The following is an 11,608-nucleotide window of genomic DNA, read 5'->3' as shown; positions in this document are numbered from 1 at the left end:
TCAGATACGTCATTCATCTTCCAAGGAGTTGTACAGTCAGTGGTGGTCTTAAGGCGGAAACACACTACACTGACGTGAAGTGTAACTATGGCACGTTAGATGACACGGGATCATATCAGACATTATATGGTGTGTACACTGATCTGATGTTTTAAGAGATGCATTAAGGCATGATGACAAATTTGTGAAATCTTATTCATGGAAATTCTGTGACTTGGAATTCCCACGTCATAGAATTTCCACGAATAAGAATTTACAAGGTATCTGGCATGACAAGAATTCACGTCACGTCAGTGTAGTGTGTTTCAGCCTTGACACCATTAGTCGAAGTAAAGTCAATGTGTATGTTGATCGTTATATCTGTTTTGACTTTTTGAAAAACTGGTCTTTTTTCAACACCCATGGATGTGAGATGTATTTTTAGATGACCTGGAGGACGACTCATGCATCCCATACAGGGCTGCCTTTACCATGCATGGGAAGTGTAAGAAAAGTACCATGCATGGGGCCCGTCACGAAAATAATTGCTGGGCCCCTTAGCCCAATTTTTTTTTTCTTCTGTAAGAGAGGAATCGAAAATTCAGTTAATGAAAATCATGAAAATTCTAAATAAATGCAAGGAGAAATTTTTTTCAGAATTGGTGAAAATATAGAATAGAAATATAGTGAAACCTCGCTACAGCGTTACTCGATACAACGATAAATCCCTTTACAACGATATTTTCCAAATCTTGCTCAGAAATGTCTATATTCTAATGTTAAAAACTGCTGCTTCTCGATATTTTAATAATCCTCCTACAGCGATATTTTTCCCAAGTCCGCAAAATATTGTTGTATCGAGGTTTCATTGTGATATTCCAGAACTGATGAAAATTCCGAAATTATTAAAAAAACAATTCGATGTGGTGGAAATTCAGAATTATCTTTCTAAATGAATGCTGATTTCCAGAATTTATGAAAGAAACTATTGCTACCGTAAAAACGCAGGGCCCGGTCAGACCGCACTTGTCCCACACTCTTAAGGGCGGCTCTGATTCTCATAAATACAGATCGACAGCTGTGTGGCGAGTAAACACCACCTATAGCAGGAAACCTTCGCGCGAACCTTTGACGTCACTGAAGTCATCCATGTCCATTTCACCTGTAGCCATTGGATTTGACAAGTAAATAGCAGGCCGACGTTTGCGAAATCTTTACCTTTTTTGCAGCACATCCAATGTCTATAGGTGAAATTAAGGCGACTTTTGATAAGTTCGCCCTTATTATAGTGGCTATAGGTGAAATGGAAGACTTCCGTGACGTCATGAGCTTCGCGCGAAGGCTTTCTACTATAACAGGTGTTGGTAGGTGGTTCCGTTCATAATCCCGATGTAGGGTCGAATTGAAAAACTTAATTTCACCGTATAAGCCGCACTTCGGGATTTGCATTTCTCGCGGCAAGAGGCGTTGGGGTGCCAATAAGAATAATAAATTGCGATCAAATAAATAGAATAAATGATTTGATGCAACTTATTATTCTTATCAACGTTCCTCGCCGCGAGAAATGCAAATCTCTACAGAAAGCTCGAAGTGTGGCTTATACGACGAAATTAAATTTTTGAATTCGATCGCGTCGGGATCAATCGACAATCTTTATGACCCAGACCCGTTGCTAGGTCATAAAGCATAGAATTTGACCAAACATGTTCGATAAGTTCCTCTTCCATCTTCGAAACACGAACAAAAAACCCGAATGAATAAAAACACGAACAAAGAAACAAAATTGATCAAAACACGAACGAAGCAAAAAAAAAAAAGAACGAGAAAAACAAATATGGCGTCTTCACGTGCCATTGACGAAAATCTGAAAGGTTTGATTTGTTTTTGACGTTTAATAAGGCTTGTTACGTCGGATTTCATAATCCGACACATTCCCACCACGTCAGCAGTGTGAACGCACCTACAGAAGACTCATTGGTGGAATTTACATCGCACGCATTTCTCTACGTGGTGTCACGTCAAAGTAGTGTGCACGGATTTTTGCGTGTTCCGTCAGATTACATCATCACAGGCTTTACCACGTCATGTCAGCACAGTGTAAAAGTACCTACAGAAGACTCGTTGGTGGAACTTATCACACGTATTAACATGGGTAACACGTCACGTCAGCGTAGTGTGTTTCAGCCATTCTGTTGCTATTTCAGGGGTGGGAACTCTGCGCCAAAATTTATATCTTGCGCCATCCTGCTCCAATAGGGTATTTTCGTATTTTTCTGCGCCAAATAGTGAATTTTGCTTCAGTATGCCCGGAATTTCGGAAAAGACGTCAAAAATTTTTTGTTCCTCATTGCCGCGAAACGATTCTTTCCGAAAAGAGCGTGTTTTATTCCACTGTACTTCAACTATCGCCGTATTTAAACTATCGGCCCATCATCGGGCTTTCCATCGCGAAACGCCAATAATATTTGCAATGGTCTTTCAGCTTTAAAGCGCAAATGCGAGTCAGTTTCCGTTTTCAAAAAAAAATTCGCCACTGGAAGCAGCAAAAATTACTGTAGTCGATCGTCATTTCGTCAAATCCGGATGTTTCGTAAAAAAAAATATTCCGGGAGTGAAAAGAGCATGTTTGCCGAATAACGAACGTTAAATCGCCAAATAACGAGTACGATCGCCAAATAACAAGTGTCAGATCGCCAATCTCGCCAAATAATGAGTGCTGAATCGCCAACCATCGTGTTGATTCTTCCGAAATTCTCTCCCATTTCGCAACAATTTCTTTCTGAGTATAAACAAATTGAAACCTTGATATGGAAAATTAATAATATCTATAAAGACTAGAAAATGTTTAGCCCATTTGAAGGGCTGCTGTTCCAGACAGCAAATAGTGCCCTCAGTACGCAAAAATCATCTTAAATAGACTGGTGCGAAAAATTTTATGACAGCCACTCTTTCAAACAAGGTGTCAAAAGCCTTTGATACCTTGTTGAACACCGAAAACAAAAAACAAGCTGATGAAAAGATGTTTGCTGCTCCAATTTATAAATATCTGCTCCAAATCCTATATTTTGCTGCTCGAAAACTGCTCCGAATCCTGAATTTTGCTGCTCCAAAGCTGCTCCGAAATGGACTTTGTCACTTCCCACCCCTGCTATTTGGTATTCGGTCTATTCTGCCCTTTTGCCGAATATTCGGTTGGGCTAAATGTCGCTTAGGTATTTGGCCCAATGTCTGTGTAAATCGTACATGAAACTAATTTGAAAAAGTTATACTGATTGAAATTTTTCCCATAAATTAAAAATTTACTGGTTATATCTTATTGTATCGTGTGTATATCCCTTTCTGTGAAAGAGATTATGTCAGGGTGAATTTATCAGGGATAAGTAAAACGTGAAACTAAAGATAGAATCCTACTGCAATAAGGTGGAAGTGAGCAGGAATTACACAAGTTCGGATGTACCTATATAGATAAAGTTAAGATACGTATTGAGCTACTGAAAGAGATAAAAAAATGGGGGGGGGGGGGCAAAGAAAAACCGGGAAAAATTAGAAAATAAGTCGTAAATTTTATGATGCGTTACTAGTTGAGTGATAATGACTAATATGGTTGACATTATTAGAAGTAAAGTTGCAACAAGTGTTGACAAAAAAAAATTTATTCTGTATTTAGTATATATATTTATATAATAATTACATATATATATATATATATAATAATTATATACACTGCTCAAAACAATTAGGGGAGCAAGCAAAAAAGTGAAGAAAACCGTGAGAGACAGCCACGTATTGGCATACAATGGATAGTACACGCGTATCAATGCGCAATACAGAAGAAAGACGTAAAAAAATTAGGAATTAAACTTTAATTCTTTGAAAATATGGAAAAAACATGAAAAGATGATTTGGGGCAACAATTTGCTTACATGTAAACGATAAAAAAAAAAGTACTGTTTAGACATGATGCATGAGTTTTAATAGGGCGTGTGGTCTCCTCGAACAGCTAAGACTGCTGCACACCTGTTTGCCATGGATGCGATGAGGTTATCGATCAGACTTTGGGGAATACTGTTCCACTCCTCAAGAAGTGCAATCTGCAAGTCTCGGACAGTAGCAGGCGGCCTTGGTCGAGCAGCAATGCGTCGTCCGAGCACGCTGGCCATTCCATACGCTGTATTGTTTCAGCTTCAAGCATGTTCTCACCAGACGATCTCTATGCGGTCGGGCATTATCATCCTGGAAAACAAAGGAATCTCCAATGGCTCCAGCGTAAGGGATGACATGAGGTCGCAGTATCTCGTCTGCATACCTTCGGGCCGTCAAAGTGCCATTCCGAATGATATGCAGGTCCGTACGTCCGCCTATGCTGATTCCACCCCATACCATCCAACCAGCTCGTCTGCATTGTGACCTTTCACGAACGAATGTGGGGTTATTTCGAGTGCCCCTGTCCCTCCATACCAGAACACGTCGGGTGTCACACTCCAGACTGAATCGGGACTCGTCTGTAAACAGCACTTGGCTCCAATCATGTTGCTCCCAATCTCGATGTTCAGCAGCCCATCCATCTTCTTCGGGCCGCACGGTGGCGTGGGGTCAACGGAATGCAGACCATTGGCCTACGTGCATAGAGCCCTCCCTCATGAAGCCGATTACGTACTGTTTGGCTGGACACCCTTTGTCCTGTTGCCAAGAGCAACCGTCTTTGCAGCTGCGTAGCATTCTCTGTTCTGTTTCGACGGGCTGTTAACCGTACATACCGGTCATCAGTTGCTGTAGTGGCGCGTCGCCAACCTTGCCCTGGTCGACGTCTAACATTTCCTGTTTCTTGGAATCGATTCCACAGCCTTGCAACAACAACACTTCTGGCGACTCCAACAGCGTCCGCGACACTACGTTGTGTTTGCCCGGATTCCAGTCTGCCTATAACACGCCATGCCATGGATTCCGGTAAATCACGTTGTTGAGACATCCTCAAGTCACCTTGTCTCAAAAAAAAATACTGCGCAATCGAATTTCACAGTTACGGCAGTAAAACAGACGTTTCTGCAACATCCCGATTTCCGCCCTTATCTCCTTTTTCTGAGAGTGACTCATTAACGAGGTTTGACTGTATATATATATATATTAAAATACAAATACGTCATCATTAAATTTGTTTTAATTGTTTGCATAATTAATGAAATTACCAAAAAAAGTATTTTCAATCAAACACACCAATTTTATTTATAACTAGCTGATACCCGGCGACGTTGCCCGCCCGTAAAAAATTTATATATGTATAGCTTATTAATTACTTCTTAAAAAAATTTCTGCATCGAGTAAGAAAAAATTACCTTTATTTTTAAATATTTTAATTAAAAACTTCATTCAATCGCTTGTGGATACACAATATTTTTTGTTTTTCCATCTGGTGTGTAGATTTACAAATTTTTGTTATTATCAACTCGCGAACAGGCGACGAAAAACTGTCCGTGTGAAAAACAGGGCTCAAGTAGGTTGATACCTGCCGCTGCTAACGACTGGCCTTGCGCTTTGTTGATTGTCATGGCAAAAGTTAAACGAATCGGGAACTGTAATCGCTTTAAACTGAATGGCATTTCTTCAGTGATAATTGGGATAGGGGCCATTCAAGTATTACGTAACCAGATTTTCAGCCATTTTTGACCCCCTCCCTCCCCTTGTCAGCAAAAATCAGCAAAACACTGACCCCCCCCCCCCGACCTTCCCCCCTGTCAGCAAAATTTCGTCAGCAGCTTAGAATATTTCATATCTTCAAAAAGGGATGGTTGATGACGTAAGCAACCTTCAAACCCCCCCCCCCCCGTCAATAAAAACAGCAAATCCAAAACCCCCTCGATGCTGACGTAATACTTGAATGACCCCCATACGTGGAATGAAGACGTCTTTTCCTTTGGCACAGCCAGTTAGAATCGGTGCTTCGCTAATGTAATTGTGCAATTTCTTCACGCAGAGTCTGCTGCCATTGCAGAGTCTCTGTGTCTCCAAATTTCTTATAGGTGCAAAGCATTATAGGTGCTCCGACTTTAAGGGTCAAATTGTGTGGTGGCGCACCCGGAATATCCAAAGAGTTCAGAAATTCTACAGGATACAGAACTGTCTGCGCTGTGTCTGTGACAGTGTCAACCGATTTGTAAGATGTGGAGTCTCCCGGAATAATTTTTAGGATTTTTTCGTTGATCTTGTTCACACTGTCATTTTTCGGTGCCAGAATCGCTCTCAGAAAGCCACTCATGGTTTTGGTCATTTTGTTGAATGTTTGGGAAGATTTTGTCTGCAAGTTCTTGAACTGAGTTTAACAACTGGCAAAATTCATTTGGGAGCATAATGAGTCCAGTGCATGTTCTCGACGGGAATTCTTCCATTGCCAAGTTTGATCACAACTGACGTGAAAATGATAGCAGTGCTGAGTCATTTTGCAGTTGAACTCGCATGTTGGTGGATAATGATAATTTTTTAGCTTCGTGCCAGAGTGTTGATGATTTGAGGCAAGCATTGGGTTCATCAGCTGACGTTGAACATTTTTATTCTCGGTTTTGTCGTCGTAGTTGTTGTTCTCTGTTGTTAGTGACGTCATACGTCCAGCTTGTGCAGCGAATATTATTCAAACGCCTTTTAAGCATTTTTTAAATTGGAACTATACCTATACGATGGGTGGTCGATGAGATAAAGGCCGCATTAGCACTTGCAGGATACCCTGTATACAGGCCAGCAAAAATACCCGGCGCTCTTCCCGGGTTTTCTTCAATTACTGGGAGGATTGGAAAAGTGACAAACCATTATAAAGGAATAAACTGTTATAATAACAGAATTAAATGTGTGACAAACCATTGTAAAGGCATATATTCCCGTCTGAAACGCATTGTTGGAAACCACGGTAACCAAAGTAAACGTTCCGAAAGTGATTGTTGAGGCCCCAAAACCATTGTTGCCCGACAGTTTTTCGCCCATTTCGGGCATTTGCCCAGCTCTGACGAACTTTTAAAGTAGCCTACCGTTCAATCCCGGACCTGTTTGGTATATATGCAAAATCTGGCGACGATCGGTCTAAAACTGTAGATTTGTATAAAGAGCATACATACATACATACATACTTTCACATTTATATATAAGATTGTTATGAATTTTAAGAAAACATATTCGCGCGGCCAAACCACTATTCGCCACATCCCTACTTCTAATTAAACAAGTTCGACTGTATATGACTACAGTAATTATTGATACAATCGGAGAAAATTTAGTTTTTCATTTTCCAGGGATTCATGAAGGCTTACAACGAGCAGAAGGCCTACTGTATTTACACTTCACTCACTTCACTTCTGAAGTATAGATGGCAGCTTTGAGCGAAAAATCAGGCACAACACTATGTACGCGCACAAACTGTTAGGTTCTCACTCACGCTTCTACATAGGCGTACGCAGAATTTTCTCAGGGGGGAGGGTTTCAATTTTTTTCTTCTTTTCAATGGGGTGGGTTACGTTTTTTCCGGCAAAATAACACTATAATCTCGGCTTGGGGGGGGAGAGGAGGTTAGAACCCCAGAATCCCCCTTCCCCCTTTGCGTACGCCAATGCACTTCTGGCACAACTCACTAACTAATAAATTGCCCGTGGCGATAAGAGAAGGCGGTAGAGAAGCTCGGTTGAAAAGAAATTAAATAGAGCTCACATGGTTTTTCGCCAAAATTTTTTTTATTTCTAGAGTATTTTCAGTCGACAAAGAGGCACACCTTCGCCGTCGATAAAACAATGGCTCTCGAGACTCGTTCAAGACGATTTCCTCACGCAATTTTCGGTTGACGAGATTTCCATTCGTGTTCATTTTGTCAAACAAGCTAAGGGGTTTCCTTAGAAAGGTTGTTAATATCAGCCAGAGAAGATAGTTCGAATAAATATTCCACCAAATTTACCTTAAGGAAAGGATCTAGTCAGAGTGATGCCACGCGAGTGCCTCTATAGATGCCAGGACAGGAAAATCTCCAACTTGGGCAAGCAGACGCAGCGTCAGTCGTGGCGCTACGACAACAGGCAGTTCACGAGGTCGTACACCGTCGAGACCAGCAACGAAATCCGTCGGGTCGACGAGATCTTCGCCAGGCACCTGCTCACCGTTGACGAATCCGACGACGATCTGGACGAGCGACAGATCCCGGTCCCGGAGAGGTGCCGTTCCTCCTCCACCGTCACCGACAGCCAACAGGCATTCGAAGGCGTTGTCGACTTCCCCAAGACGGCTCGGAGAAGCAGAAGCGCGAGTTCGATGGCGGCCGTCGTCAAGTCCTTCGCGGAGATGGCGAAAGCCGGCGACCCGGTGACGTCCGCTGCCCTGCAGTACGGGCTTTGGTGGCAGAACCAAGCGGGACCCGAAATCTTATCCGGGAACGCTTTCGTCGCGGACAGCTGTGCCGGCTACACTTGCGTTTCGTACCGATCACCCGTTGTCACCGATGCCCCAGACTTTCTTAATGAGGTACTCATACCGGCTCTGGACCATGACGCGACAAAGACGGAACTGCCTCAAGCACCCGTCCAAAATGATGTTGGGACTAACGATATCGCTGCGGACGAAGAAGGAGGAATTGCGACGAAAGTATGGGAACGCGCAGAAGTTTGCGAGACCAAGGTGATGCCCGAAGACTTGGACAGCGAAGGGATAAGTGCCGACGACACAGAATGCCAAAACTCGACGCTAAAAAGTAACTTCGTTATGAACAGTGATAACGAGGCGTCCGGATATGACGCTGACATCCTGTATCCAACATCCGGCGGATGCTCTACTCTAGGGTACATCCCTACTAAGGTGTACTACTCGGTTAACAACACACCAGAATGTCGAGCTAAGACCTACGCAGAGGTGGTGGCGAGCAGTGGGATCGCCGCAAGAAATCACTCGATCACAGTGCCACTCAAGTGTTCCGGATCGACATCCACAGCGCCACGTGAAACGAGCAGCAGTCAGGGATCTAATGCTAAGGAACGGGACAACGACGCGGAACAGGGCTCATCTCGTCAAAACATAGGGAAGTTCTTCTGGAACGAGAACGAACTCAGCGTCGTCGGAGTGGTCGCCGACGGCTCCTGTTCAAAAAGTAACTCCGACCCCGTCGTACAATCACTGTGTTTGAAGACGCTGTTTTCGGTACCCAGTGACACAATCGACCTTTACCAATCGTCCGAAGAAAGCTCTGTCTCTCCAAGATTCGCGAGGCTCTCGGACCTGAACCAGTACGGCGGTTTTTATAGTAGCTCCAGTTCCTTAACTGGAGCTCCCGGACGTGGTACCTAACGATAAATATGTGGCATCTTCCGATCCGAATCCGTTCTCCAAGAGGAACACGGGATCTCCTGACGATTCTCGTCGTAGATCGGATTCGTCGGTAGTCACCAGAAGCGACGGCCAATCGGGAAACAACGCTGCCACTCTCAAAAGGTGCAAGAGAATGGTTTTCGATCAGGAACTTCAAGAGAACTCAAACGGCAGGAGATTTCAAAGGCATTCCAGGACGGGGACGTGCGACACGCAACCGAATGCCACCATCGAGAAACCGCCGTTAAGAGGCGAGAAATCTGGCATCGTTAAAGCCGCATCCGAAGTAGGTGCCGAAACTGCCATGGGCTCACCTGGAAAATGTCACGCAGCACCTGAAGTACTTGAGGCAGCAGCGTCCTCAGACGGGAAAGACGCTGCCCAGGAAAATCAGCAGCTGCCCAAGAAAAAGAAGCGGCGTCCTCGTAGGAAGAGAAATCGCAAAAGGATGGCACCACCTCCGCCGACATCTCCGGAGAAAGACCCTGAGGTTCAGGGGAGCGTTACGGACGTCACCACCAAGTCCATCGCGGCCGAGGTCGGAGGACATCCTTCGAACGGGAATCGAATCTCTGAGCATCCTGCCCAAACCAACGTTGCTGTTGCTGAGCTCGAATTGATAGCCAAAACAGTCAACTCCCATTGCTGCAGTGCTTGCGGCTCGGAATTCGATTCCAGCGACCAACAGCAGCAGCGGTTAGGAACTCCGATCGGTGAAGATCCGCTTCCAGCGCTGCTGGCTCGCGGCTTCGAACAGTGCGGCGGCGATGATCGTTCGCGGTCGACGTCTGAAGCCGATTCCGCCGTCTACGAGAAGAACGGGTGCAGCAGCTGTCGCCTTCGGCGGCGGCACGACAACTGCGTCTTTGACGTTTCGGCGAAGGGGACCTTTGCGTCGTCTTCTTCTTCCTCGTGTATAGAAGAAGATTCCTCGGACAAAGAGCAGCAAGTGGACGGTAGTGTTGCTGAGCCTCCTGTTGACGACGACGACGACTACGACTGCTACCCTTCGTTACCAGAAGCTGCGCCTTCCTACTCCCTGTACCTGGTGACTGTCATTGCCGTCGTCGCGCAAGTCCTCGCAATGTGCCTTTCGCCGGAATAAGGCGCTCGTGAAGTTCGTCACAGATTTGTTCTGTCTTTTTTTTTTCCTTGTAGGAGGGAGAGGGGTCAGGGGATTTTTCGTCGTTTGCTAGACTGTGTGGAGAATCAATTCATAACAGCCAGAAACAGCGTAAACAGCCTTTTATAGATAGGGTTCGCAAATAAAACAGAGAAAGGACATTTCTTGATAATTCCTCGTGCCATTTTGTTTTTTTGTTTTTTTCGCTAACTGTGATGTCCAAAATGAATTTGAGATCAACCCTTTAACCCATGCACGCTCAACTTATGGCTCGCTGGCCAAATGTGGCCTTAGGAGTCATCTGATATGTGAAGCGAGTGATGTGTCGTGACTGAATATTTGTACTGTTTGTAGGTCTGTTGCTCTCTGTGACGGGACTTTTTAACGGAAACCACAGAAAACCAACTTCAGCCGACCACCACTGTGGCGACGGTGGGGCTCGAACCCAGGTCCCAGTGATGCGAGTCCGCCACTATGACCTCTCGACCACCACAGCGGCTTATAAGAGGACTATAAAGGGATGAGCACGACTCATCTAGGACGACACTGCGAATCGGGTTTGGGTCGCGAATCAGTGCCTTTAAATGGTTTTGCACGGGCCATTTAGGAAGCCTCTGCGAATTAAGTTTGAGTCGGAACCAGTAGCTGGACAATCCCTGGCTGTTAGTGGGTTTTGGCGACCCACCTTGGAGGCCTGTGTGACCCAAACTGGCGTCGCGACCCATAGGTTGAGAACTCCTGACTTGTGGTCCGCGTCACATTCAACACATTATTTCAGTGACCCACAGCACCTTTATAAATCACTTTAGTGACCTGAAGCGTTGTTCCAGATCGCTTGAGTGGACTGAAAGACCAGACGCGCCTCCACGTTAATATTCGTGAGAACCTCTAACGTATTGGAGACGCGCCGGAGGCCGTTTATTGAGTAAAAGAAAATCTGACTGGAAGAGCCATACAGAATGGACACAACCGTGGAAGACAATACTGTCCCATCACGAGTCCAAGATTCTTGGATAGATATATGTGAGAAAAGGAAAGGTGACAGAGCAGCGCGTCCGCTTTCGAGGGAGCTTGGTGTCCAGACCTAGGCTCCCACCCGGGCCGTCTGCGCCGGGGAGCATCTCTGCTGGCCGTCTGCCAGAGAGTGATGGCTCCCATCTAGCCGTTGCTAGAGAGCGCTCC

The sequence above is a fragment of the Pholcus phalangioides genome, unplaced genomic scaffold (assembly GCF_987345545.1).
Source record: "Pholcus phalangioides strain wild (caught in Gottingen) unplaced genomic scaffold, Ppha-v1.0 ptg000003l_1, whole genome shotgun sequence".
NCBI classification, from domain to species: Eukaryota; Metazoa; Arthropoda; class Arachnida; order Araneae; family Pholcidae; genus Pholcus; species Pholcus phalangioides.
Note: the sequence above shows the minus strand (reverse complement) of the source record.